Source organism: Humulus lupulus, chromosome 3 (genome assembly GCF_963169125.1).
Source record: "Humulus lupulus chromosome 3, drHumLupu1.1, whole genome shotgun sequence".
Lineage (NCBI taxonomy): Eukaryota > Viridiplantae > Streptophyta > Magnoliopsida > Rosales > Cannabaceae > Humulus > Humulus lupulus.
In genome coordinates this window covers 242,068,878-242,083,276 of record NC_084795.1, presented here as the reverse complement: position 1 = coordinate 242,083,276, position 14,399 = coordinate 242,068,878, and the positions used below count along the sequence as shown (strand labels likewise).

General features: G+C 37.0%; 1 long non-coding RNA gene across 1 annotated transcript; it reads right to left on the bottom strand.

Annotated features, from left to right (window-relative positions):
• Window positions 1-1,642: 1,642 nt before the first annotated feature.
• Window positions 1,643-3,134, bottom strand: LOC133821578 (uncharacterized). The gene is made up of 3 exons (XR_009887681.1): window positions 2,675-3,134; window positions 2,231-2,597; window positions 1,643-2,151 (listed from the first exon to the last, which is right to left on the bottom strand). It is a non-coding gene; the product is annotated as an uncharacterized LOC133821578 (long non-coding RNA).
• Window positions 3,135-14,399: the final 11,265 nt, after the last annotated feature.

Sequence of the window (14,399 nt, the reverse complement as noted above, 5' to 3'; positions counted from 1 at the left end):
ACTTCAAATATATCTCCAACTATTTATTTCCATAACCCGATAACCCAATTAAATATCTAATACCCAAAATACCCCTTGACTCGCCTCGAGTCGGGTATTGGGTCCCGTTGTGACTTTCATGCTAGCTTGCTCCCTAGGATCGCCTCGTGCCGAGTAACCCAGATAAGCCTAAATAATAAGTGGTCTCCCACATATAACACATATATGCACATAAATATACAATTATGCCTGCAACTTGCCAAATTACCAAAATCACACTTCTAATAAGAAACGGGCCCACATGCATATTTAAAACCCCTAAATATGCACAACTAATCATATTATCATATAATTCACATAATTACAATAAATATAACAATTAAGCACATAATTCCATATATTGCCATCCTGCCCTCCTAATCAAGGCCCTAAGCCTTATTAGGTAATGTTGGGACGTTACAACTTCGATCTGACTGTTTACTTGGGGATGATCTACTGAGGAGAAGATCTTAAGATCCCATTTCGTTCACAAAACCGAGTGAATAACTCGCTATCGAACTGGGTTCCATTGTCAGAAACTATCTTCCTTGGTATCCCATATCGACATATGATGTTCTTTAGAACAAAGTCAAGGACCTTTTTCAAGGTGATAGTAGCTAAGAGCTCAACCACAGAACATTTGGTGAAATAGTCAACAACTACTACTGCATATTTAACTCCACCTCGTCCCATTGGCAACGACCCTATTAGGTGTATGCCCCATACTACGAATGGCCATGAGGAGGTTATCATGCTGAGCTCAGTTGGTGAAGCTCGTGGTATTGATGCAGACTATTGGCATTTATAACAATGTTTAACATATGTGAATACATTGACTTTGAGCGTAGGCTAGAAGTATCCTTGCCTTATGACCTTCTTTGAGAAGTTATGCCCCCTGCGTGATCTCCCCAGAATCCTTCATGGATTTCTTCGAGGATTCTTTTTGCTTCACTTGGAGTTACACATCATAATAGAGGCATAGAATATCCCCTCTGGTACAATTTTCCTTCGAAGATAATATATCTTTTAACCTTGTACATCAACTTTCGAGCCTCATTCTAGTCTTTATGGAGATTCTAGGTTTCGAGGTAGTCGATTATAGGTGTCATCATGGTTGGTTGTGAATCAATCATGTCGATCTCACTTGTTTCTAGCTCGATGATACTTGGTTGTGGTACAAACTCTACTGGGACCATAATGAGTATGTCGGCTTCCCTAGCCGTCGCAAGTCGAGCAAAAGCATCAACATTCGAGTTTTGTTACCTTGTGACTTGTTCAATTGTGTAATATTCGATCTATTCAAATGTCGTTTTGACTTTTTATAGGTACACCACCAATTTGGTTCCTTGAGCTTGGTATTCACCTTGTACCTGGTTGAAACCAAGTTGTGAATCATTGTAGCAATGTATGGCTTTGGCTTTTAGCTCGGAAGCCACTCGAAGCACTGCTAGTAGTCACTACTACAAAATTGACATGGGACGATGGTTTTAAATCGTCGTATGGACTCTCGTACGTCGGTTCTAATACCGTCGTCCCATGCAATGTCATGCCATGTAAAGCATGAAACGACAGTTTAAATAAAAGTGTCATTACTTGTCGTACATGAAACGATGGTTCCTATACAATTGTTGTCTCTTGTGGTACATGATACGACAGTTTTTGTGCAAGCGTCATCCACTGCAGTAAATAAGACGACAGTTCCTACTCAGGCGTCATCCTCCTATAGTACATGAGATGACAATTTATGTGCAAGCATCGTCCCCTGCCATACATAAGACGACAGTTTTGTGGAGACCGACGTCCCATGTAGAATATGAGAATTTTTTTATTTCTCTATTTTCAACCTCTATATTCATTCATAATTTCCTGTGTAATTACAACATAGTTCAGACAGAATCAACAGACAGACAAAATCAATAGAACTCAGTATGTTCCAAATCTAAAAATTATAAGATCAAAATATACACTTGCAATAACTATGTAAGTGCTAACTAAAAACAAAAATTAATATATTTTTTAATTCTGATTTCAAAAGTTACTCTAGCTATGACTCATCCGCTCAAGAAGCTTGGTTGCCCATTCATTTCGAGTTTCATTAATTTCACCAAGTGTATATGTATTCTTCCCACCACACTATAAAACACAAAATAAAAAACTAAGTCAGAAATTAAATTCAATAGAATTGTAGTTCAATAATTATAAATACACTTACATTACTAGTTAGCCATCGCATGGGTGTCTCATTCAAGCAATAGTCCTTCATCATCCTTATGATATAAAAGCCGCACTCTACTGACGATGTTTGATGAGGGCAATTGACTATTTTCTACTTGTAATTTTTTTTTATTCCTTCCTATCTTTCACTTAATGTGTGAAGAGACACTATATATACATCAATATTAAGAGCATATTAATTTTTTATTTCCATATTAAATAACCATATTATATTCTAAAATGAGTTTCAAATGTATTACCTGTTCATAAGGTTCTTCAAATCATTTGGAGGACATTTTCTAAGTGGATTAAGATAGTAACAAGTATGGTCATCTGGATCAATGAACACTAACATCCGGTGACGTCTGCATTTAAAACCAAGTTATTAAAATAAACATCATAAGGTATAAGTAAAATTAATATTAAATGAAATTTTACTTACAAGAAATGGTATGTCATTAACCAAGGTTGACCCATCACTGTGTTATTGATACACTCTGAGATAATTTCAGCCCGATTATCCATATTTGCCCTAATTATCGATGACCACAATGGCTCAATGAAACCAAAAAAGTGTGATATCTCTCTATCGGACAACTCGAAACATATTATACTACACACATGAAAGTTAATGATGTTATATTTATACTTAAAAAGAAACTAATTTATATAATGTTTATTAATTTAAAATTTACCTGATATTGAATGAAATGCAAGACGCGCCGATTTCTTCCACAAGTCCAAAGTGTACTACATCCTCATGTGAGATATATAAGGTATATTTTCCGCCCATAATATATATAAGCGTTTTACTAGAAAATTTACAACATTACCATTGTTCTTGTGGTAAGACTGAGGAAAAAGAAAGAAAATTTAAGATGGCATTACTGTGTAATCTGTATACGAGCACAAAATGAAACAATGTCTATGATTTCAAAGCATGTACAATTTGCAACACAAGCGAATTTGCAATAACAATAACGAGAATAGAATACACAACCAATCACATAATATTTTACAAACACATAGGCATAGTTTACGTGGAGAAAATAAATTATTATCAGTAACAGCAAATACAATCCCATGGTCAATCCTTGGTAAGGGATACTTGTTCTTGATATTCAACTTGTTCAATTCTCGGTAGTCAATACGCATTCTCAAAGTCTAGTCCTTCTTCTTTACAAACAAAACTGGAGCACCCCATGGCGAGTAGCTAGGCCTGATGAACCCCAGATCCAGAAGCTCCTGCAGCTGTATCTTTAACTCTTTCAGTTCCGCCGGTGCCATCCTATATGGTGCCCTCGACACTGGCTCTGTCCTTGGCGCCAACTCAATAACAAACTGAATCTCTCTACGCGGTGGCAACCCAGGAAAATCCTCAGGAAACACATCCAAGAACTCGCAAACCAATCTGGTCTCCTCCGGCCCAACTGGTGAAACTCTGGTGGTATCCACCACACTAGGCAGAAAGCCTATACATCCACCCTGTAACAAATCTCTGGCTCTCAATGCAGATATCCTGGGTACGCGGGGTCCATGCACCGCTCCCACAAAAACAAAGGGATCCTCGCCCTCTGGCTCAAAAGTCACCATCTTCTTCCTACAGTCAATGGTAGCTCCATATCTAACCAACCAATCCATACCTAGAATCATATCAAAATCCTCCATACTCAACTCAATCAAGTCTACTGACAACTCCCTACCATCAACTATCATTGGCAGTGCTCTAATCCACCTCCTAGATACTACCAGTTCCCCTGTAGGCAAAATAGTCCCAAACCCTGAAGTACTATACTCACTAAGTCTACATAGTCTATCAATCACCTTATCAGACACAAACGAATGTGTAGCACCAGAATCAATCAACACAGTAAAAGGGATGCCAGCACTAGAAAGCTGACCTGTCACTACCGAGGGACTAGCCTCGGCCTCCGCCTATGTCAAGCTGTCCACCTTCCCTGTCTCTCCCTTCTTCATTGTCGGGCAATCTTTCCTGAGGTGTCCCATCACCCTGCACACATAGCAGGCCTTAGCCCAACACTCGCCCGGATGGTGTCTCTTGCATCTCGTGCACTCTGGATAGGTCCTCCATGAATCACCGCCTCCCTGACGGCCACCCTGAGTACCCCGACCTCTCCTATCAGGACCAGGAGCGATCGGAGCATCAGGAGTATTTCTCTTCAAATCACTGGGGCCTCCGCCCCTACCAGAACCAGAATATGGAGGCACCGCCCTGCGACCCTCCCTTCTCACAGCACTCTCTCTCCATAACTTGTTCTCCGCTTCCTCAGTGGTAAGAGCCTTCTCCACAGCCTGGGCATAAGTTGTCCCTCTAGGAACTGTGGTAATTCTTACATCTCGGACTATCATAGCATTCAGACCTCTAATGAACCTATCCTACCTAGCTGCATCAGTAGGCACAAGATCTGGTGCGAACTTCGCAAGTCTATCGAACTTCAGGGCATATTCTATAACTGTCATACTGCCCTGAACCAGCCCCACAAACTCATTTATCTTTGCTTTCCTGATGGCAACATTGTAATACTTCTGACTAAAGAAGTCCTTAAACCCTTCCCAAGTCAATGCAGAAACATCTTTGGTCTGCGATGCCACCTCCCACTAGATTTAGGCATCCTCCCTCAGCATATAAGTGGCACAGGCCACCCTGTCATGTCCTTCCACCCTCATAAAATCAAGAATGGTAGTGATCATAGTCATCCACTGCTCAGCCTTCAGTGGATCTGGTCCTCCCTCAAAGATCGGGGGCTGTTGCTTCCTGAACCGCTCATACAACGGTTCCCACTTGTTCCCGGCCTCAACTGGCTGCACTGGTACCACTGTCGGTGGCACAATAGGGGCAACACTCCCAAGTGGAGTCTGCCGCAGAATTCGAATCTGCTCATCTTGACTCTGAAGCCGAGCCTGCATGTCTTCCATTAACTGATGCCAGTTCTCAGGGACTGGCGGAGGGGTCTGGCCCTGCTCATCATCTCTAGCCCCAGACCTGCGGGCTAGTCGCGTGGATTTTCGTGAACGCATAACTATTCAAGTCAATCTGCAATCAACGACTCGGCAATTAGGCTATGATGACAGGATAATAATCCTTTCATGATCCATCATTGGAACTCCAATCATTCACAAGCAATCAAAGTATAGCAATTTATCCGGATATTCATTCACATGCACAGCAGTGCTAATAAGCACACCTCAATAGCATCATGCAATAGTCAAGGGCCAGGCCCTATCAGGACTGCTACACTGTGTGTTTATAAAGTGCTAGATTTGCTAATCAAGTCATTCAATTTAAAACGTGTTACTGAAACTGTAAAGGAGCTAAGGTTAAAATGTTTTGGTCTCACAGTCACATTTGTTTAAGAAACATTATCTGTTTACACAGGATCCCAAAGATAATAAGTTTAAAGATCGTTTACAAAAGTCATAAGGTTTAGATACAATAACAAGCCATATTAAGGCAAAACAAACAGTTAGGCAGTCCCTGTCCTGATCCACTCCTCGACCATGGTGATCGAACAGCTGGCTATGTACATTCAACCCCGCAGCTCTCCATCTCAGGATTGGTCCAACCTGCCCTTGCCTTTACCTGCACCACGTAGCACCCGTGAGCCAAGGCCCAGCAAGAAAACACAACAACAAAGCATAAGCAATCACCAGACAAATCAACATCTCATATCGCATCACAAGTTCTCAACCATATAAATATTCAGTACAATCAAGTATTATACTAGCATATTAACTCATATCACATAACATCACTCAAATGATAACCAGGGCTAGCACCCTCAGGCCGCTCCCTTCTTTATCCCACTGACTCCGGCCTGCTTAAACCGAGCTTAGTGAATGTTAAGCTGTCCTCGGCTACCAGTGGCCAAGCCGCGCCCTATGCGCAAATATTATGTTCGGCACTCTTAGGCCGCTATCACATGTCCCATGGCATGATACTATCATTGACACAATATAAGTATCGGGAGCACTTAGTCCCATCATAATCATATAATCGGGTGCAGTTTTCTTACCTTTCAATTCACTAGCTTTGATCCCTCGACTTCTTGAGCACGATCCCCCTCGAGCCCTAGCGCTCACCTAAACACAACCATAGGCCAAAGTCATCATCAATCCTCAAGTCCAAAACCTAGCCTCGGGGCCAATCCCGATCCCCCGTGAAGTTCTAGTTACACCAAACAAGGTGGTGGAACTAAACCCCAAACCCTTGGTCAAATACCCTTGCAAACAACCCTAAAATCCCTTTCAGAAGACAGGGTAGCGCTACAGTGCTACAAACAGAAGCAAAATCCCCTCAACATGCATGGCCTAGCGCTACAGCGCCCAAAGGCTAGCACTGTAGCACTAGTCACAAACAGGCCAACTCCGAGTTTCTCTTCCTGCGATTTCCTCGAACCAAACTCAACCAAAACTTCTCCAAACCTTCACCAAACTCAAAAAAAATCTTATGAACATACTCTACTCATCCCAAGCATCCCAAATACCCAAAACTCAAGCACATGCAATCCTAATCCCAAAATTCACCATAGCTGACCCTATACTCAGAACTCAACATAAACCAGTCAAAACACCAAAGTCTAGAGCTCAGAACTTCATACCTTTTAACGGAATTCGATTTCAAGATAACCTCTACACCTCCTTAGCTTGCTCTTCCTCAGCCTTTGGCCTGAATTCCATAAAGTTCCCATCAAATTCAACTTAAACACCATAGTTCAGAAACCAGAATCAGAAACTGAAGAACTCTAAAGTCTTACCTCAAGTGTTAGTGTGTTCTTGCTACACCTCTGCCAATTCTTCAAGCTTAGCTCAGAAACCTTATGGCTTAGTTGACCTAACTCCCCCCTGAAAGTTACTCCAAGAAAACACCCAGAAGTGGTGAAGAGATCACCAACCGACTCCAAGGAAAGCAGCTCTGTTTTCCCTTCTTTTCCTTCTTTCCTCTCTTCCAGACTTCTATTACTTTCTACAATTCCCCCTAACATAAAGCCTCAGCATATCTATCCCTTACAAGCCAAATGACCTTAATGCCCTCCCCTTTATTTCTAATCCTTTAATCAACTTAAGGGCATTCTAATCATTTTATCCAATTCCCGCTAACTCCTCGAGTGTCTCTAATATTTCCCGCTTAACTCCCGATACCTAAATAATCACCAATAATACTCCTCAATGTCGAAATAGACTCCAGTATACCCACTAAATTCCCATTTATACCCCTAAGCTCACCCCGAGCCGGGTATAAATCCCCGCCATGACTTTTTCGCTACCTTGCTCACTAGGATCGTCTCGAGTCACAGATCACAGATATATCCACATAATAATGTGGTTTCGACAATTATCACATATATCAAAGCAGTTATGCCCGTAGTGGACAAAATTACGATTATGCCCTTCTAACCTAATCAGGGCCTACATGTATGCTAATACACATAGTCATGCATCTCAAATATTCAGATAGTCATATAACACGCTTAAATCACAATCATACATCTTACTCATTAAAATCACACATGATTCCCATTATGCCCTCCAGGCACACTAATCAAGGCCCTTAAGCCTTATTAGCAAATTTGGGTCGTTACAAGATCAAATCTGGACAAATATGATATGGTTTACAAGACAACTCTAGTTGGCAGATGCATAAGGGATGAATATGCATATAGAAGTTATTGCTAGTTAACTTTAAAAAGTTTCATATTTTACTACGAAAAACATGAAACAAAATGTAATTTCATAATTCTTGCAAATACTCTCTATCACATGCAATAAATATCATTTGCGATAATGTACATATAAATAGACCTCTTGTAGTAGTTTGCAGCAGGAGCAAAAGTTTGGTTTTCTTATAGCATTTTGCAAGACACACACAATAACTTCACAAAGCAACAGACAAGACACATAAAATTGCAAGAAAAATTATTTCAAACTTATTGATGTTACTATACTATGCTTCCAATACACAAATCCTGAAAGGCATCTTATACTTACCAACTCTGGGGAAGTGTTGATATGTTATTGTCAGATAGATCAAGCTTAGTGAGAGAAGTAAGATTTTTGAATCCCTGCCATTGATGTATCAAACATCAGAAACGGAGGTCTTTCAACAGACAAGATCTATCAACCCAGAATTAACCCAATTAACAACAGATTTCAGATTGTGGGATTTTTCTATTCTAACCACCAAAGGCAAGGAAAAAGGTTAAAGGTTTTTAAAAGAAAATTTTATTGACCTCCCAAGAAAATACCCAACTACATAAATATGAAAAATGTGCTACGAGATACGATTAAATTGTGATCCCTTCCTTTCCTATTTCATCACAACTCATTCTTTCTACTTATAGCTCAGGGAAAGTAGATAGACTCTTTTGAAGCACGAGAAAAACCAATAATATCACTGCCATGTTTAGGTGTAAGATTCTACTATAATATCAAACTTTCTTAGATTCCTTTCCTAAATTACAAAAGGCCACTCAATAATGAAATGTAAAGAGAAACTACCAGTACTTGATCAAAAGTGCATTGAAATATGAAATCACTCAATTTCACAATAACGAAAAACAGAGCAAATCATTTCAAAAATAAAATCTAAGAAAAAATTGGGATAATTTCTTTTATAACTAGCTTAATTGCAACAACCTTTAAAGTGTTCTATGTCATTAGTTCTACTTCAGGGTTGTGAAAGGGATTTTTTAGCAATTTCATTTTGAGGTAGAAAACCTAGTATCATATATATCAACTATAAGTTACATTCACACTCACACATTAAAATGTGCACTGAACTCTTAGTAAGCTAACAAAAGAAACTTAATTATACCTGTAGAAGATAACATAAAATTAGTTGAAACCAATAGTTTAAGAGTCACCGAAACATATTCCACACAAAAATATATGCATTATATGAATTATTGTACACCCAGAATATAGGCATATTGAACCTTTTCCATTTGCTATTTGTTCTAGCTCACCTTCTAATATAACAAATAAGATTGGAGTGGGCAAGAAAGAGATTCAGTGGGGAAATTAATCAAGACCTTATATATATATAAATATATATATATATCTTACTTGAAAACTAAAAATGACAAGAAAATAACAGTTGTGATCTTGTGCCCACTTAAACATAACCAAATATAGCAGCAAGTGTAAGCATATAAACATGGCTGAAAAGAAAGCTGAGGATAAAGATCCAATAAATGGCAAAGACAATATTGAACTTACCTAAAAAATAGTGACATTTAAGCTAGAAATTGACAACCATTAAGCATCAGCTCCTTTGGTGATTATGAGTTCAAGAGTCCAGACAAGCTAAACATATAAACATGGTTGAAAAACATAGAAAATGAAAAGAGTCTATGAACTCTGTTTCCTTCAGAATAAATTCATGGCTTCAAAACCACAAGTTGAACCACATTTTTTTTGTAGTTAATTGCTTTTTTCAATAAAAAATTTAATGGCTGCCAAGGACAAATTTTAGAAACATGGTGAAGTACAACTAAACAATTGAAATTTGTAGGAACTTGTTTTGTCAAACTATGGTACCATTTTGAATATCTTCATCCACCTTATCCCACAAAGACTGCTTGAATACGTTATCATTTGGCAGTTAAAGCCCTTATTAAAAATTTCAGAGACCATAACACTTTCGATCTATTTCTCACATCTTTTTTTCTTCATTTTTGAGAAAAAACATGGTCATCTACAATCTACTTATATTTGCGCTAGAAAGTAAATATAAATAATTAGCACATCAAATAGAGTGAGATTCAAATCATTAATAAACATTAAGTCCTAACGTATGTCTTAAAAACCAATTCCATCACATCAGAAACTAATGTTTTTTTAATGGAGTATAGGTTGAATACAAAATAAATCACTAGAAAATGCATCCCAGTTTGAAACTTTTACATATAAAAGTCTTGTTATAATAGAATCGTAAATAATCCGCTTACGAGGGTTTGGAAACTTTTTCAAAAACATTCTAATTTATACTAAAAATATCAAAGAAATTACAACAAAAAAATACATTTTCACTATTTCTACTTGTAATATGAATTATATAACTAATACATATTTAAACTAATTTCTCAGATTAAAAGAATAGAAAATACAATCCCAAACCTAAACAAGAGAATAGAAGAGTTGACATTCAACTCAGCAACAATGAACCAAAAGGAAAAAGATCCCTCATTTGAAAAAAGAAAACCCAACAAAATTAATATTCTGAAAAGCACAATAATCTACCAAAAACAAATGCATCAAATAAATTAGAGCAATTACCTTTCAACAATGCAAATTGGATGAAGGCCTTAAATAATTGAAAGAGAAATAAGATATGTGTAAGATGGAGACAAGGAAAGACCGCAACAAGATGTAAGAGATTAACATAGCAGCAAGAGGAGACAATACATATGTATACGCAGAGAATTTTTTTTTAAGGAAACTTACTATATTGGAGAGTCTTATAAATATATCTGGATATAATAACTTTCAAATCCTTTTAACTTGACTATAAAGAACCCCACTTCTCTCTTTTATGTTTCTCTTTTAAAAAACAAACTTCTCTTTTATACACAATATTACATCGAACCACACCACATCTCCAAATAAATAGAAACCTATATCTTTTATCATTCAAGAATTCAATCAAACACCTTAATTACATTAACGACATAACTAAAAATAATATTTTATCAGCACTTTCATCCACTAAACACAAATGAATCACAAGTAATAGGTTTCACAGTTAAAGAAATTTCAACAAAACTATCAATATTTAATAAAAGATATATAGGTATTGTAAATACACACAATAAAATAAACACATATTTGTATATTAATTACCAGAAAACCATTGCAGAAAAATAAAACTCATTGTAGAAAAGGAATACCAAACTTTCATGGATATAAACTGCGAGGGAGACAGAGAGAGGCTAGTAAAGGGCGGTGACAAGGGAAGTAGGCCGGAGCAGGGCGGCTGAGCGGAGGCCGCACGTCGTCGTTCGCTGACTCAATAGATGGGCAGTGCGGGGGAGAGAGGCCAGGAGAGGTTGGGCGGTGCCAAGAATGGTAGGCCACACACAAGGAAAGGGGTGGGTGGGTGTTGGGCGCTGGTATCGTGGGGAAGACGATGAGGGGAAGGGAGGGATTTGGGCGGGTGACCTAATTTTCCAGATTATTTTATTTTTATTTATTTGTATTAAAAATTATTATTATAAGTTTTGGAAAAGAAAAAAAAATACTAATTAGTTTAATATAATATCTTAAATAACTAATATTATAATTTTTAAAATTTCTTTTTTACTTAGTAATATTACAAATTATTAGTTACTACTTTGACAAGTTTTATTTCAATATTAATGAATAGGTGATCAATTTTTTTTTTATTTTGATTCTCATAATTTAAAACATAAATCTTTAATTCTTGATGTTGACCCTCGATTTGGCCAACGACACGGAGTCAGAAATACGACAAGAAATGAGATGATAATCAAGAATGGAATCCAATGGTAAAGAAATGACATAGATGATTTATAGTGGCTCGGCCCCAATGAATGGTAATGACCTACATCCACTTAGTGCTATTATTGATATTGAATCTAAATGTCGTGATCAAAGAACTAGGGTTCTTGAGTTTCACAAGCCTTAAGAGAAAATACAACTTTTGGAGGATAATCGCACTATACGCTCTTTCCCTCAGTATTTAGAAAAAAGATTCAAAAGTCAAAAGTCCCCTCCTTGAGCTCTCTCATGCATATTTATAGGCTCAAGGGGGGTTACATGGGCCAATGGGCCTTAACTATCCTTAATATCCGTGTATCAAGGCAATAAAGAGGAAATAATCAACGTAGCTATTATAATGAGGTTTTAAAGAAATAAAGTGAAGCATATGACTAGTCTGGTCGCATCTAATCGTGAGGTTTGATAAAGCATCAGGGAGATGGTCGATAAGCAAACAACACCTCTTCATTTTGACTCTACCACGTGTGAGAAATTCATGCCACGTCATCAGCAGCCGTTTTTGGGTAAACACTTGATAAATCTCATTTATCAAATTTAAAGCTTTCTTATTATTTATTTCTCAATAAATAATAATGCAATTTAACAAAAGTAAAAATCTTTAAATTCAAATTTTTCTCTATTTCTAAATTTTAATGTCACTTATTAATTATTCCAAGGAATAATACCTAATTTGGGACATAAATCCATCTATTATCCCATTATATAATTAAATTTAAATTTTAATATAAAAATTATTATAAATACAAAAGTTAATAATAAGAAAAATTTAGAAAAAAAAAATTAATTTTAAGAGTTTTTAATAAATACATAATTTTTATAAATATATATTTAGAAAAGTTAGTTTATTTTTAAAATTAAATTATTCACTAATTATATTTTTTATAATAATTTTAATTTTTTTTACTGATTAAATTATTTTGTAATAATTTTTTTTTTCTATTTTAAATTTAATTTTAAAAAATATTTTTTATATGGGCCAATAAGGAGCTGACACGTGGGTCCAGAGTCAGCTTTTAACAGACTTAATGGGTTGGGTACCGATGGATACCAACAGAAGTGCACATTGTGTACTTTTCCCAAAAAAAAAAAAGAATTGGGTATTAATTCACTAGTTTTTCAAAACATTTGGTACTTTTGCCTCTATTTCCCCTTCTATTAAAAAATACAAATCAAATTAGTTTTTGATTAAAAAATTTGTATTGCATTAGACAATGGTTTTAGTAGAAATGTTGTCTCGTGTTAAAAGTAGTCATGTTACAATAGACTCATTAAAATTGTCATCTGATGTGAGTTTTAATCTGCAGGGCATGACAGTTCGAGAGTGACTGTTGTGCATATTTATTTTTAACATGACACGATGGTTCTACTAAAAACGTTATCTCATGTGTGTCGTCTAAGTACATTTTTGTAGTAGTGAGTGCTTCATATTCAACCTCGTTGTTGGGTGCTTCGATCCAAATCTCAATGCCAAATGTAATCTATGTCTTGATGGTGTTATTAGAATGATACCTGCTCCCGATCCATTTTAATTGGATGATACATTGACATAAACTCTCCACAATTATCGATCTATCGTTATTACTTCTTCATTGGATATACCAGTGCATTCCACAATGAAATCGACCAGTGCTTGGTCCTTATTGTTGTTATCGAGTGGTATGTGATCTCGAACTTCCCAAATTCAATCGCCCATTTCAATAGTTGACTTGACGCCTCAGGTTTAGACAATATTTTCCTCAAGGGATGGTTGGTTAGCATGTGTATGGGGTGTGATAGAAAGTAAGGTCGCAACTCTCGAGATGCATGTAATAAGCACAACACGAGCTTTTCTAGTAGAGGATACCTTGATTCGACTCCTAAGAGTTGCTTACTGATGTAATAAACTGGTCTTTGTACTTTTTTGTCCTCCCAAACAAATTGCATGCTCGGTTGTGATGAGATATAAGTACAATACTTCTCCCAATACTGGCTTAGGTAAGATAGGAGGTTCAACAAGGTGTTTTTTAAGAGCCTGAAAGGCGAGCTTGCATTCCTCTGTCCACTAAAATTTTTTGCTCCCTCTCAAAAGATTGAAGAAAGGTAGGCATTTACTCGTTGATTTCGAGATGAATCTATTTAAGTCTACCATTCATCTGGTTAAGCTTTTGAAATCCTTATGCTTTTGAGGTGAAGGAATTTCTATTAGGGCCTTGATCTTGTCTGGATTTTCCTCGATGCCTCGAGCATTCACTATAAAACCCAGAAACTTTCCCGAAGATACCCCAAAAGAACACTTTTGTGGGTTAACCCTCATGTTATACTTTCGAAGTATAGTAAAACATTCTGTGAGGTCGGCAACATGGTTCATAGTGTGCTTGGATTTTACTAACATTTCATCCACATTTAGTTCCCAATTTGTGCAGCGAATATATGATTTACTGATCTTCGGTACGTCGCTCATGCATTCTTATGCCCAAATGGCATTACATTGTAACAGTATAATCCTTTGTCTGTCACAAAGCTCATGTCTTCTTGGTCGGGAGCATGAATTTCTATCTGGTTATATCCAGAGTAATCATCCATGAATGACATGATGTCATGTCATGAGGTTACATCAACGAGTTGTTCAATTCGAGGCAACATGAAACAAT